This window comes from Macrobrachium rosenbergii, chromosome 17 (assembly GCF_040412425.1).
Source record: "Macrobrachium rosenbergii isolate ZJJX-2024 chromosome 17, ASM4041242v1, whole genome shotgun sequence".
In the NCBI taxonomy this organism is placed as follows: Eukaryota; Metazoa; Arthropoda; class Malacostraca; order Decapoda; family Palaemonidae; genus Macrobrachium; species Macrobrachium rosenbergii.
In genome coordinates, this window is record NC_089757.1 from 8,557,382 (window position 1) to 8,568,899 (window position 11,518).

General features: G+C 36.8%; 1 long non-coding RNA gene across 2 annotated transcripts; it reads left to right on the plus strand.

The window, feature by feature from the left end:
* Positions 1 to 499: 499 nt before the first annotated feature.
* LOC136847713 (uncharacterized) lies at positions 500 to 4,827 on the plus strand. Of its 2 annotated transcripts, none has more exons than XR_010855807.1 (3): positions 500 to 634; positions 2,039 to 2,209; positions 4,385 to 4,827. It is a non-coding gene; the product is annotated as an uncharacterized lncRNA (long non-coding RNA). The 2 variants fall into 2 exon arrangements; XR_010855806.1 differs by having other exon boundaries at positions 506 to 624.
* The last annotated feature ends 6,691 nt before the right edge of the window (positions 4,828 to 11,518 follow it).

Consider the following 11,518-nt stretch of genomic DNA (forward strand, 5'->3'; position numbering starts at 1 on the left):
TTAAGGGCATGATTTTAAATTTTAGCGCATTATACGTATAATGCAAACTAATTACTATAATGTCTGCTTCAATAAGGAATGATTTGTGTTTCAGGGGAATGTTTCCATGACTGGTAATAAGGATTATGCTTTCCTGCGTTTCAGACAGTAAAAGAAATAGTACATCATACGATTAGCTTATGCCGACACCACAAAAATAGGAAACAGGTTTTGAAAAGAGCGTAGAAAGCATTTTTACTTTCTTTGGCATTTAAATATGGGTGTGGTTCATGCATTCTCCGTCTCCTAAATGTATAAAAACAGTATAATACACGGTTATGCGTACTGCAATTACAAAAAACAGCAAAAGTCGATATATATAAAAAAAATGACGGTAAAACATTCTCATTATTCCCGACGCTTCAATATCCTTGGCTGTTCACCCTGAACCATCGACTAAAGAATCCTTGAACAATGTTGGTGAAGTTTACCTCCTGTCGTTTTATCAAGTAGCTCTTCATTTACGCGGCTGAAACGATTCGATTCGGTTGTCTGCGGAGTTGAACTAGTGGATAGGTGGTTACGGCGTTCGCTGAAGTTGCGTGACTTACTTTTTCTGCTGTATCGCACACAGGATTTGGAACGGTAAACCTGCGTGAGTTTTGAGTATAGATTTTATAAGTTGTTTGTAAGGGAACTTTTGAATGTGATTTTCTTCTACAGTGGAAGTTTGGGTGAAGACTAAATTTTATGTAAGTCTTGTGCACGTTTATTTTGTAACTGTTCTTACAATGTTTCATGGAGTATGGTGTCCAGTGTTATTTTGGAGTTTTGTTTGTGAAATTTAGTGCTTTTTTGGTACATTTTTATAGTTTGAGCCATTTTTTTATTTGAACTAAACTACATTTCTGAGCGACTTTTTAGTTTGAACGACTCGTTTTAGTGTGAGGGAGTTTTTTTAGTTTTACTTTTGTTTTTTTTCTTAGGTTTTACTTTGACTTTAGTTTACTTTGACTTTAGTTTACTTTGACTTTAGTTTGGCTTTTGTTTAGTGACTTTAATTTTTTGTTTTTTAGTTTGACTGACTTTTTAGTTTGGCTTTTTAGGGACTTTAATTTTAGTTTGACTTACTTTTTTTTCTTTGACTTTAGTTTACTTTGACTTTGACTTTTTAGTTTGGCTTTTTAGTGACTTTAATTTTTTTAGTTTTTTAGTTTGACTTTTTTTTAGTTTGACTTTGACTTTTTAGTTTGGCTTTTTAGTGACTTTAATTTTAGTTTTTTAGTTTGACTTTGACTTTTTAGTTTGACTTTGACTTTTTTTTAGTTTGACTTTGACTTTTTTTTAGTTTGACTTTGACTTTTTTTTAGTTTGACTTTGACTTTTTTTTAGTTTGACTTTGACTTTTTTTTAGTTTGACTTTGACTTTTTTTTAGTTTGACTTTGACTTTTTTTTAGTTTGACTTTGACTTTTTTTTAGTTTGACTTTGCCTTTTTTTTAGTTTTAGTTTGCCTTTTTTTTAGTTTTAGTTTGCCTTTTTTTTAGTTTGCCTTTTTTTTAGTTTGACTTTTTTTTTAGTTTTTAATTTTTTTACTTTAGTTTTTGCGTGGCTTTTTCCTTTATTTTTTGAGTTTGTGGTATGGCTTTGGTGCACTATGGTCGTACCCTTGTGTTAGTGAGTCTCCAGCCTTTATTTGAGGTTGTTTTATTACTGTTATTGCTGTTTATATTTGTTGTCCTTTGGACATTTAGCAGGATTGCCAAATGACACGTGTAGTGAATCTTGAAAACTGCGGGTTGTCCATTAGATTTCTTTTGGTTTTTTATTAATTTCTTAAAATTGGTTACTTGGTACTCTTTAAAAGTAGTCTAAAATGCAAATTTTAATATGCGTTCAACTTTGATCTGTGGGACTTGCTTTTACATAGTAAGGTCATTAACTCAACTGTTGTAATTTTATCTGTAATCCTCTGAAAGTAGTTTTGGTTAGGTGTTAGGAATGAATGTTTAAACTTAAGCTTTCTTGTCCATCTAAAATTTAAATTTCATTTTTTCCAGGAGCAACTGTTCGAAGTACGGCTTGGAAGTCGGCAATTTGTTCAACTTAATCTGAGCTTAGACATCTGCATAGACACTTGTTAATTTTTCCTGTATTTTCCAAGAGCCTCAAGAGGAATTACATTATAAATGACGTTTGTACTTTGAACTCTCAAATGACGAAACTTAAAGGTAAGTCGCCACTGAATGTGTAAGCCACAGATAATCACCAAGGATTACTGTAGTACTCTCACCTAGTAACTTGTGTTAAAGGTACTGAAATTAGAACAAACCTTAAATTTAGATGTTCTTTTATTAAGTATTATAAGCTTACAGTAATGTCATTTAACTTAAAGTGAAAATTTTAAGACACGGCAGTAATAGTAATTTTAGTTAACTTGTGTTAAAGGTACCGAAATTAGAACAAACCTTAAATTTAGATATTCTTTTATTAAGTATTAAAAGCTTACATTTGTCATTTAACTTTATTAAAGTGAAAATTGTAAGACTTTGCAATAATAGTAATTTTAGTTAACTGATTTAAGAGTAACTTTAAAATCTCCAAGCTTGATTTTTTAAAATTTTTAAAAAATATGCTTTTGAAATTTTACTTTACATGTAACCTGTTAAAGTCCACCTTTGTCCGGGTGGCTGTGCCACTTCTGGCAAAGGTGGACAAGGAATGTCATGTTGGACTGTAAAGTCCAACATGACTGTTCCGACCTTTTTTACTTAAGTCTTGCAGCGTTGTATTAGGATGTCGAATTTTTTTAGGCTTCCAGCGTTGTATTAGGCTCTATAGGGAGTATTTTTTGGGAAGCATTAGAAAGGAATTTGTCTCGTTAACGGAGTTATTAGAAAGGAATTTGTCTCGCTAACGGAGATTGAAGAAAATATTATTAGGAGGAACCAGATTGTTTTAGGGTTTTGGATAATCTTGCAATTACATCCGGTTAGTTTCGTAGTTTCATTGTAAGGCGCTGAGGTTTATATTTGTGTATGCTGGTGTGTACAGTGAAAGGTAGCTGTATCTAGGTGTTTTCTTGTTTTTTTTTAATTAGAATGAGATTTTAGATTTTTAAATTAAAAATGGGATATTTTAATCTCGTGTACTGTATATGGATTTTAGGTCGGAATTCTAGGTCGGGAATTTTTTTTTTTAGGCTAATTAGAAATATTTTGCCATTTGAATGTTAAAGTGAATGCCTAACGTATCTAGGAAATGGGGTTTGTCTATTGTCGAGAACTGATGGGGGCGAAATGTTGATTTTTAGTGGGGCCTATCAGTGTACTGGTGGGAATTGGAACTTTCGTGTTTTAAACCCCTTTTTTTTTATTTTACATATGTAAAATGTTTAGCTTGGCGGTGCGTGTCAGTATCCTGGTGGTAAATGAACTTTTAATAGTTTTTCAGTGTTATTAGTTTTTTTAGTTTTCATGCTTTGAAAAAACGGTTTGGGGCTTTAAGAAGCACAGCATTGTACAGCTTTGCTTAATTTTGTGCTTGAGGTTGGTGGGCTAATTTTGTGCTTGAGGTTGGTGGGCTTAATTTTGTGCTTGAGGTTGGTGGGCTTAATTTTGTGCTTGAGGTTGGTGGGCTTAATTTTGTGCTTGAGGTTGGTGGGCTTAATTTTGTGCTTGAGGTTGGGTGGGCTTAATTTTGTGCTTGAGGTTGGGTGGGCTTAATTTTGTGCTTGAGGTTGGGTGGGCTTAATTTTGTGCTTGAGGTTGGGTGGGCTTAATTTTGTGCTTGAGGTTGGGTGGGCTTAATTTTGTGCTTGAGGTTGGGTGGGCTTAATTTTGTGCTTGAGGTTGGGTGGGCTTAATTTTGTGCTTGAGGTTGGGTGGGCTTAATTTTGTGCTTGAGGTTGGGTGGGCTTAATTTTGTGCTTGAGGTTGGGTGGGCTTAATTTTGTGCTTGAGGTTGGTGGGTTAGTTTATCAAACCAATATCAAACCGATGGTACAGTTTATTAAACCATAGTTTAGTGCTTAAGGAGGTTTGAGGGTATAGTTTTGTGCTTGAGGTACATTGTGAATTTGTTGGATGGCGTGTCTTTCTCAACATTGTGCTTGACGTTGGCGGGGCTGATTTTTTGCTAAAGGTGGGGTAATTTTAATTTTGGGGCTGATGGGCTATTTTTTATTAAGTTTCTTGGTATTCTTTATGGGACTTGGCTCACTAGAAACTATTTCCAACCTTCAAGCAAAACTGTTTATAGTTTTATTGTATTAGTTCGTTAAGATTACTTACCAGTTCTTTTGTGAAAAATAACGGTCGTAAATTTAAATGTTACACCAGAATCTTAACTAAAATCTGGGTACTCTTACATTAATTAGGGCACTGACAAATCTTAATTGTATCCAGGATCTGTGGCAGCTGGTGTGAGGACAACTCGATTGTGGTGGGTGTGGCAGGTGGCTGTTCTGAAGTGGGTAGCAGCAATTAACCTTTCAAGGAAACTTGAGTACTTGTGGTGCAACCTGTGGTGCAGCCTGCTGTTCAAGAGGGAAAGATAGTATGCAACCCTTGTTACAGGAGGTCTCATGAACTGGAAAAGTACCTAGAAGGCTTAAGGACAAGTCCCCCTGGCTTATTCAACTTGAACCGGAAAGAGTACCTAGAAGGCTTAAGGACAAGTCGCCCTGGCTTTATTCAACTTGAAAAATAACGAAGTATTTGTTTGAGGACAGATCTCAAGATTACAGAATATTTAACTTTCTAAGTCTCAAGATTTCATGTGAACTGATTTTCTCAACATCTTGGCGCCTGGTCCCTGCTTAAGATCTAAATAGATTCTTTCACATTTTCTTACATTGTTTTACTGGAGTAACCTGTTCGCTGACATGTTGCTAAAAACTGTCTTAAGCTTTTGCACGAAAATGAGTGATTCATGCTCAAGAATGGAATACTAAGATTCTTGTAAACTGCCTAAGGCCTTAATGAAATGTAGATAGTTCAAGTAACTTAATATACAAATAATGAGCCTGAGCCTGACGATCCGTAACATACAAGGGTTTCTTGCATATGGGTAAGAGGTAGTTGAATATTTCAACTAAGCAGTCATTTGGTTGTGTAGTCATGGGTAGCACCAGCAAAAAAGAGAAACCAGTGAAGTTGATGCTGGGAATGGTATGCAACTAGAATTTTAATGCAACAGTGCATTTATTTGTAAGATGCCTGCTGGTGGTAGTTTAACCTGATCAATCTTGAATACAAACGAGAAGCTTGACGTAAGAAGTTCATCAAATGCAGTATTTTTGAATGGGTTGAAAATTAATATTGACGCTCCCACAGCTTCGTATTTACTGAGTAGCTTAGGAAATTTCACTACAGGTTAAAAGTATACATGGCGTGAGTAAAAGTTCCTGACTGCAGCTGAACACAGTACAGCTAGGTGCATTAAGGTGTTGCTGCTTCATTATCAGTGTACGGCCAACAAATCGTTGCAATCGCTCTGAAATGGCTGGTGGATAAGTTAATGTACTGTGCACGAGGGTAGTTGGACACTACTGATCTGGTAACGTTACAAAAATACCCATTCTGACCATGTAGACACACCCTGAGTGAGTCCTCAAAATATTTACTTGAAACTTTGTTAGGTTAAGCCTGTAAGAAGCCGGAAGATTACAAATCAATGAGTCACCATGCGGGCTGGCTTAATTGCTCTTAAAAATTTTTGCTCACGGAAAATGTTTGCACGGAAAGGGCGAACCACGCAATTGAGCGTAGCTTTTTATAGTATAGTTTTCAATCCCTAAACTGCGAGGAAAGGATCGGCATGTTTGGTAAGGGTCCACACAAAGGCACATTGTACTATTAAAACTTAATCCTTAAGGCCGCATTTAGTCAACGGGTTGTGCTAGCTAAAGCTATGCATATCTACGATCTCGTGGAGTTCTTTTGAAATTAAGTATACTACTGAGCTGGCATACGGCTTAAATGGTCACTTAGCTGACTACCACCGGCAATCTGTACTGGAGGCAAAATGTTAACCACCATACTGAAGTGGGAAAAACCTCAACTAGGCAAGCTTAACCTTGCTGGGTGAATCTAGTGATAAGACATGACAATTCTCAAACACTTTGACGGAAGAAGTAACTTTTAACTGCAGGAAAACTAGATTTACTCGGGAGAGATGTTTTTTGCGCCATATAGACGAGTTTTATATTGCATGCTTCCCATGTAAAGATTAAGGATTAATGGCCAAGGAATCCTATAACTAAAACTTTACAGTATGTAGGTAGTATCGGCCATTTAGTGACTGTAATTTGGTTTACACATTGGAGGAAACAATGCTATCAAACCTTGGGTTTTCAAAATCTGAAGCCTCTCATTGTAGGAGAGTGAATCGCTGATAGGAAACCGCAGTTCCCATCAGCTGGGTGTAGTATAGATTTACAAATTCATTGTTATTCCCTAATAGGACTCTGTCCAATTTGGACGGTGTGAGCAAAGCACGGGAGTGAGGAACTACTACTTGATGATGTAATAACGAACATATCAATTAGGGCAAAGGGGCTTGAAGAGACCAACTCGATTTACCTGATCAGAAAAAAAACAAAAAAGGAGGAAATTCTCTAGATACAATGAAAAAACCGTAAGCGAAGGAAGTTGTCGTGTCCAAACCTTTTAACGTATCACAGGCTGTAATCCCCTTAAGAGCTGTTTTGTGTGTGTGTGTGTGTAAGGAGGTGGGGTCGGAGTGAGGGAGGATCGTTGGGAGTAGGGTGGCAGTTGGTGACTAGCGGTGGAGGATACAAAATCTTTTATCTTAAAAGCCACTCTTATTCTCTCAGGCAAAACCTCCATTTGCCTCTTAAACTCGTCCATTTTCCGGGTCTTCCCTTTAATGAAGTCCCAGGGGGCGGTTCAGCAGGAGCTATTTTTGTTTGCATTTTCGTTCTTGCGCTTTGAGGTTTTGGGAAAGCAAAATTATTATCAGGGGTCTATTTTTCTTAATTCTTTCTATTTTGATATCTCTTGCAATGTACGAAGCAATTTGCCAAACGCTCGCGCGCGCGCGCGCGCATTAATGACTTCGTAATTTTAAAATGACTAAATTTCATCTGAAATTCAGACGAAGGGAGAGAATTTCACATTCTGAAAGCAAATGCTTCTCGTTGTTGCATTTGTTGATTGGGAATTTGCTGTTCTTCCTCATACATGGTTGACCTTCGTATCTTCTAGCAAGATCGGTAACGAATGGTTAATTAGTGGTAGTTGTTCATTAATACTTCAGTTACTGAGAACTTTTCCTTTATGCGTTGACTCACATTTAAATACTTGCTATTAGCAGACCTCACAATGATTGTAAGATTCTTTCTATACTCTAATGAATATTCTTGAATCATTGAAAATTTGACACGTATTACACTCAAATGTTCGGTTTCTGACGGCTTCCTTCGCATAAGAAACTTTTATGATAATTGCGTATTAATTATATATATACATATACATATATACATATGTATACTGTACATAAATATGTATACATATATACATTATATATACACGTGTATATATATATATATATGTATATATATATAGATTATATACATATACATATACACTGGATTATGGCGTTATTGGTGATAGTCCTATAGTGAGCAGTTTTTAGCTATTTCTCGTCATTATTCTCACCTCTGCCTCTCCAAGTTAGGTGTTCAGTTGCTGGTTCTCTTGGGATCTTCGTGTTCTCTGGAGTTCTACTTACGGCAGAGAAGATAGGTCGTGTCTCATACACGTCCAGCATTTTTCAGTTGACTCGATCGAAGGAGCAGTTCATCTTCTGTCAACCAGGGCCTTCCGTGAATGTCAGCCCGAGTTAAAAGAACTTTCCCAAGGCCTTTAACGTACGCTATCCGTTCATTTGTAGGTGGCTACGTCACTGTAAATCAACAGATCGTGAACACTATCGTAGGTTTCACATCTAACCGCAACTGAATGAAAATAAAAGCATAAAAGACCGCCTTTAGAAACTGATATTAATAAACGTAATGATCATCATATGAAATTGTAGTTAGCTGCTTAGGGAACTTCAATTTGATCTGTTTTATAGTGAATGGAATCAGACTGAGACGTACCTTCCAGACTGAGACGTACCTTCCAGCAGTACCTTCCTCCACTGATAATTTCTTTCAGCTTTCAGACCGATTGTTTTTAAAGCTCAATTGTAAGGACAGAACTACTTCCTGGTTTATTTAGTTGGTACCTTTCGAGGATAATGACATTCTAGTTATTCCTTTCAAATAGTGAAACCATTAGTTAGGCATTACAGCGCTATTGACTATAACCAAGGCCCAAACAAAGCATGGAAAGATTTCCAAAATTTCGTTCGTAAAGGGAAACAGATACTTTTGAGATGGAACAGAATCAAAACTATAGTAGAAAGTGTTCACCTAGAATGGACCGAAATACTAAATTTTCCATGCAGAATATCGAACAAGCACAAGAGTAATTTTTCTTTTGGAGTTTTTGCCAGACCTTGATTTTTTTTTAAGCCAATTTAGCTTTCAACACTTGGTGACCTCAAAGTCAAAGGCAGCCATCGCCTCTTTGAAGTGATATCGAGAATGAAAAATTAGTTTGAAAAAGGAGAAAACGGAAGGAAAAATCTGCAGGGTGTAAAAAGATGAAGAAGAGACTTTCGTCATACACAGCTACATCAGCGACGCAGGCCAAAGTGTAAGAAGAAACTGTAATTCATTACGTTTCATAGGGACCCAGTGCCAATCAAGACACTTGTATTAGTAGTTGCGTTAATCCTCGGGCATTAATGTTTCACACGGCATACTTAATGCGTTAATCCTGCGCTGAGCGAGCTTCATGTCTTAATCCAGCGATTATTAATCCTCGTGCATATATCATTCGATCAACAACCTTGACGCATTTACCTTTCACTCAACAACCCTCATGCATTAATCCTGCACTTAGCAACCCTCATTCATTAACCCTATGCTCAGTAATCCTCGTGCATTAATCTTACGCTCATCAATCCTTGCACCTCAACCCCATGCTTAAAGGTCCTTATGTATTAGTCCTACACTCTAAAACCCCGCACTCGACATTCATTAATCTTACGCTCAGCATACCTCACTCATTAATCCTAACTTAAACGCCTTGTGAACTTTCATCATGCATTCTAAAACCCTATTTTTCGTGCTTAATACAGAATTCAGTCAAGTATGATAATGGTAATGGCTACAGCACTTGCAATGCAAAATAAACTTTGGGAGACCTATCGAAGATGTGCCTCGTGGGCATATAACAACAAATAGTAAAGCCAGATAATATCCCACGGGATAGTATGATTCGACTATTTCGGTGAATATAGTTTTTGCTTTAAGTGATCAGAATTTATCCCGAGTGTTTATATTTTTCAGCGTACAAAACGTCGGGTAGCAATGCGAAATAAGTTAAATTTAAAAGCAATGAATGCTGATGAAAATTAAAACTTATTACTGCCTCTACGTTTTGAAGGTTTGGTCTGAACGAATTGAAGCGTCTTTTATTTTATGTATTAATATTAATGGAATCTATGCGTGTAACGTTTCAAGTAGATTTTCTGTTTAACTGTATAAATATACATGAAGCACATTTCCATAATAAGATTTTTAAGAGGCAAAATCGTTGATTTAATTGACAAAGATCCTTGATGTATCACTGGGACCCATAGCTGTTCACATTAGACTTTTTAGGTCTCCACCATAAGTGCCTTCAATGTATTTCAGGAAGTTTGAGTCATCGTTTTTTGTCAATATCTTTCAAACCAATCGACTGATTGGTACGGTACTTTGAAACAGACTTTCTCAAGCCTTCCCCTAATTTTTGACAAAAAATTCCATGTCCAAGGACAGATTTTGAAAGCACTTTACTCTTGAATTTTAGGACATAGCCAAACCTAGCCAGTCAAGATTTACGAAATCATTTGGGTAAGCACTGTTGGGGTACTTACCCCTCCCATCACCCACCCTTCCTCAGTCTTGACACCTCACTTCCCCGTCTGTCTTTCCATTTATTCCCCACCTTTCTCTCTCTCTCTCTCTCTCTCTCTCTCTCTCTCTCTCTCTCTGCGTGTGTCTTTGCAATATTTGATATGTAATGGAATGTTTTCAGGCACATATTAGTATTGCAATGTTTCAACTGAGTAATGTAGGATGAAATGAGCTAAAGACTTACATGGTTATACGGAATTTAGGGGTTCCGAAATCTGTGTAGTTGATGAATGAAATGCTGGGATGAACGACGGGTTTATCACTTGTGCATCCAGTAACTACAGAGAAAGTTGTCTAGCCGCTGTTCAGAGTTAGGGCTTACATGCTGAAATGTCCCCGTGGATGTAGAAATGCATTTGCCATGCGTCTTCTTGAAGTTTACAGCCAGGAGAAAGCTGCCCAAAGTTAAGAATAAATCTGAATAGGTAAGATATTACTTATGGTTATATTTCACTGGTCATATATATATGGTAATAAGGGGAAGGTAAAAACTTATTTATTGACGTACATCTATGATATCGTACACATTGTCTCAAACAGTTATAAACTGCTCTGTGATATTAACCCATTATTTTTTATTATATATGTAGAGCAGTGAATTTAGAATAAACATGAAATAACTGTTCATCACAACATTATGCAAACAAAATAAAAACAATCGCATTCATGAAGAAAGTAACATACCCTACGGGGTATAATGACGTCAAGGAAGAGTAGGGAGAAGTTCAGTGGTGGAATCGAAGAGGAAAGTTGGGGGTAGTGAGGAATTTACTACAGGTAGATTCTCAGGACAAGTTCAGTAGTACCCAAGCTCGTGTCTCCGAAAACGTTAATCAGTTTCCTGGCTACCCCCATCAAATTCAAGAGCAACGTGCCTGAAAAAGCTGAATTTGGAAAATGAATTTATTACCAAAAATTAGAGGAGAGTGTGAGACACTGTTGCAAAGTAACACCGATCCATCAGTTACTTTGAAAGACATTGGTGAAAAACGACGACTCACATTTCCTGAAATACATAATATCTTAAAGTTGTAGAAGTTAAAAGGTTTTCAGTTTTTACGTCCCGCATATATTACTGCAATAAAATACTTCTGGTAACTTAAAACCGGTAGAATTAAAATTCTGAGGTGCTAACCACTGCTAAATCCAACTTATAGTTGACGTTACTATAACACTAAAACTCACTTAGTGTGCTTCTAGCAAGGCGTGACAAAACGCTACCTCGGTGCTCATTCGTATGCCAAAAAAATGTGAGAGAGAGAGAGAGAGAGAGAGAGAGAGAGAGAGAGAGAGAGAGAGAGAGAGAGAGAGAGAATTTCTTTGCTCTAATCCTCCGAAATCTGAGATCAGCGAGGAAATGTATTTTATTCGTAGAAGCATTTAGGGAAGGTTCTGCCAAGAAAGGGGGGGAAAGTGTTTCAGAGCTGCATTTATGAACTTAAATGGAATCTAAAGCCTCAAAGAACGGCTCCCCCGAGTACGAAACCATGTAAAATTGAAGTAA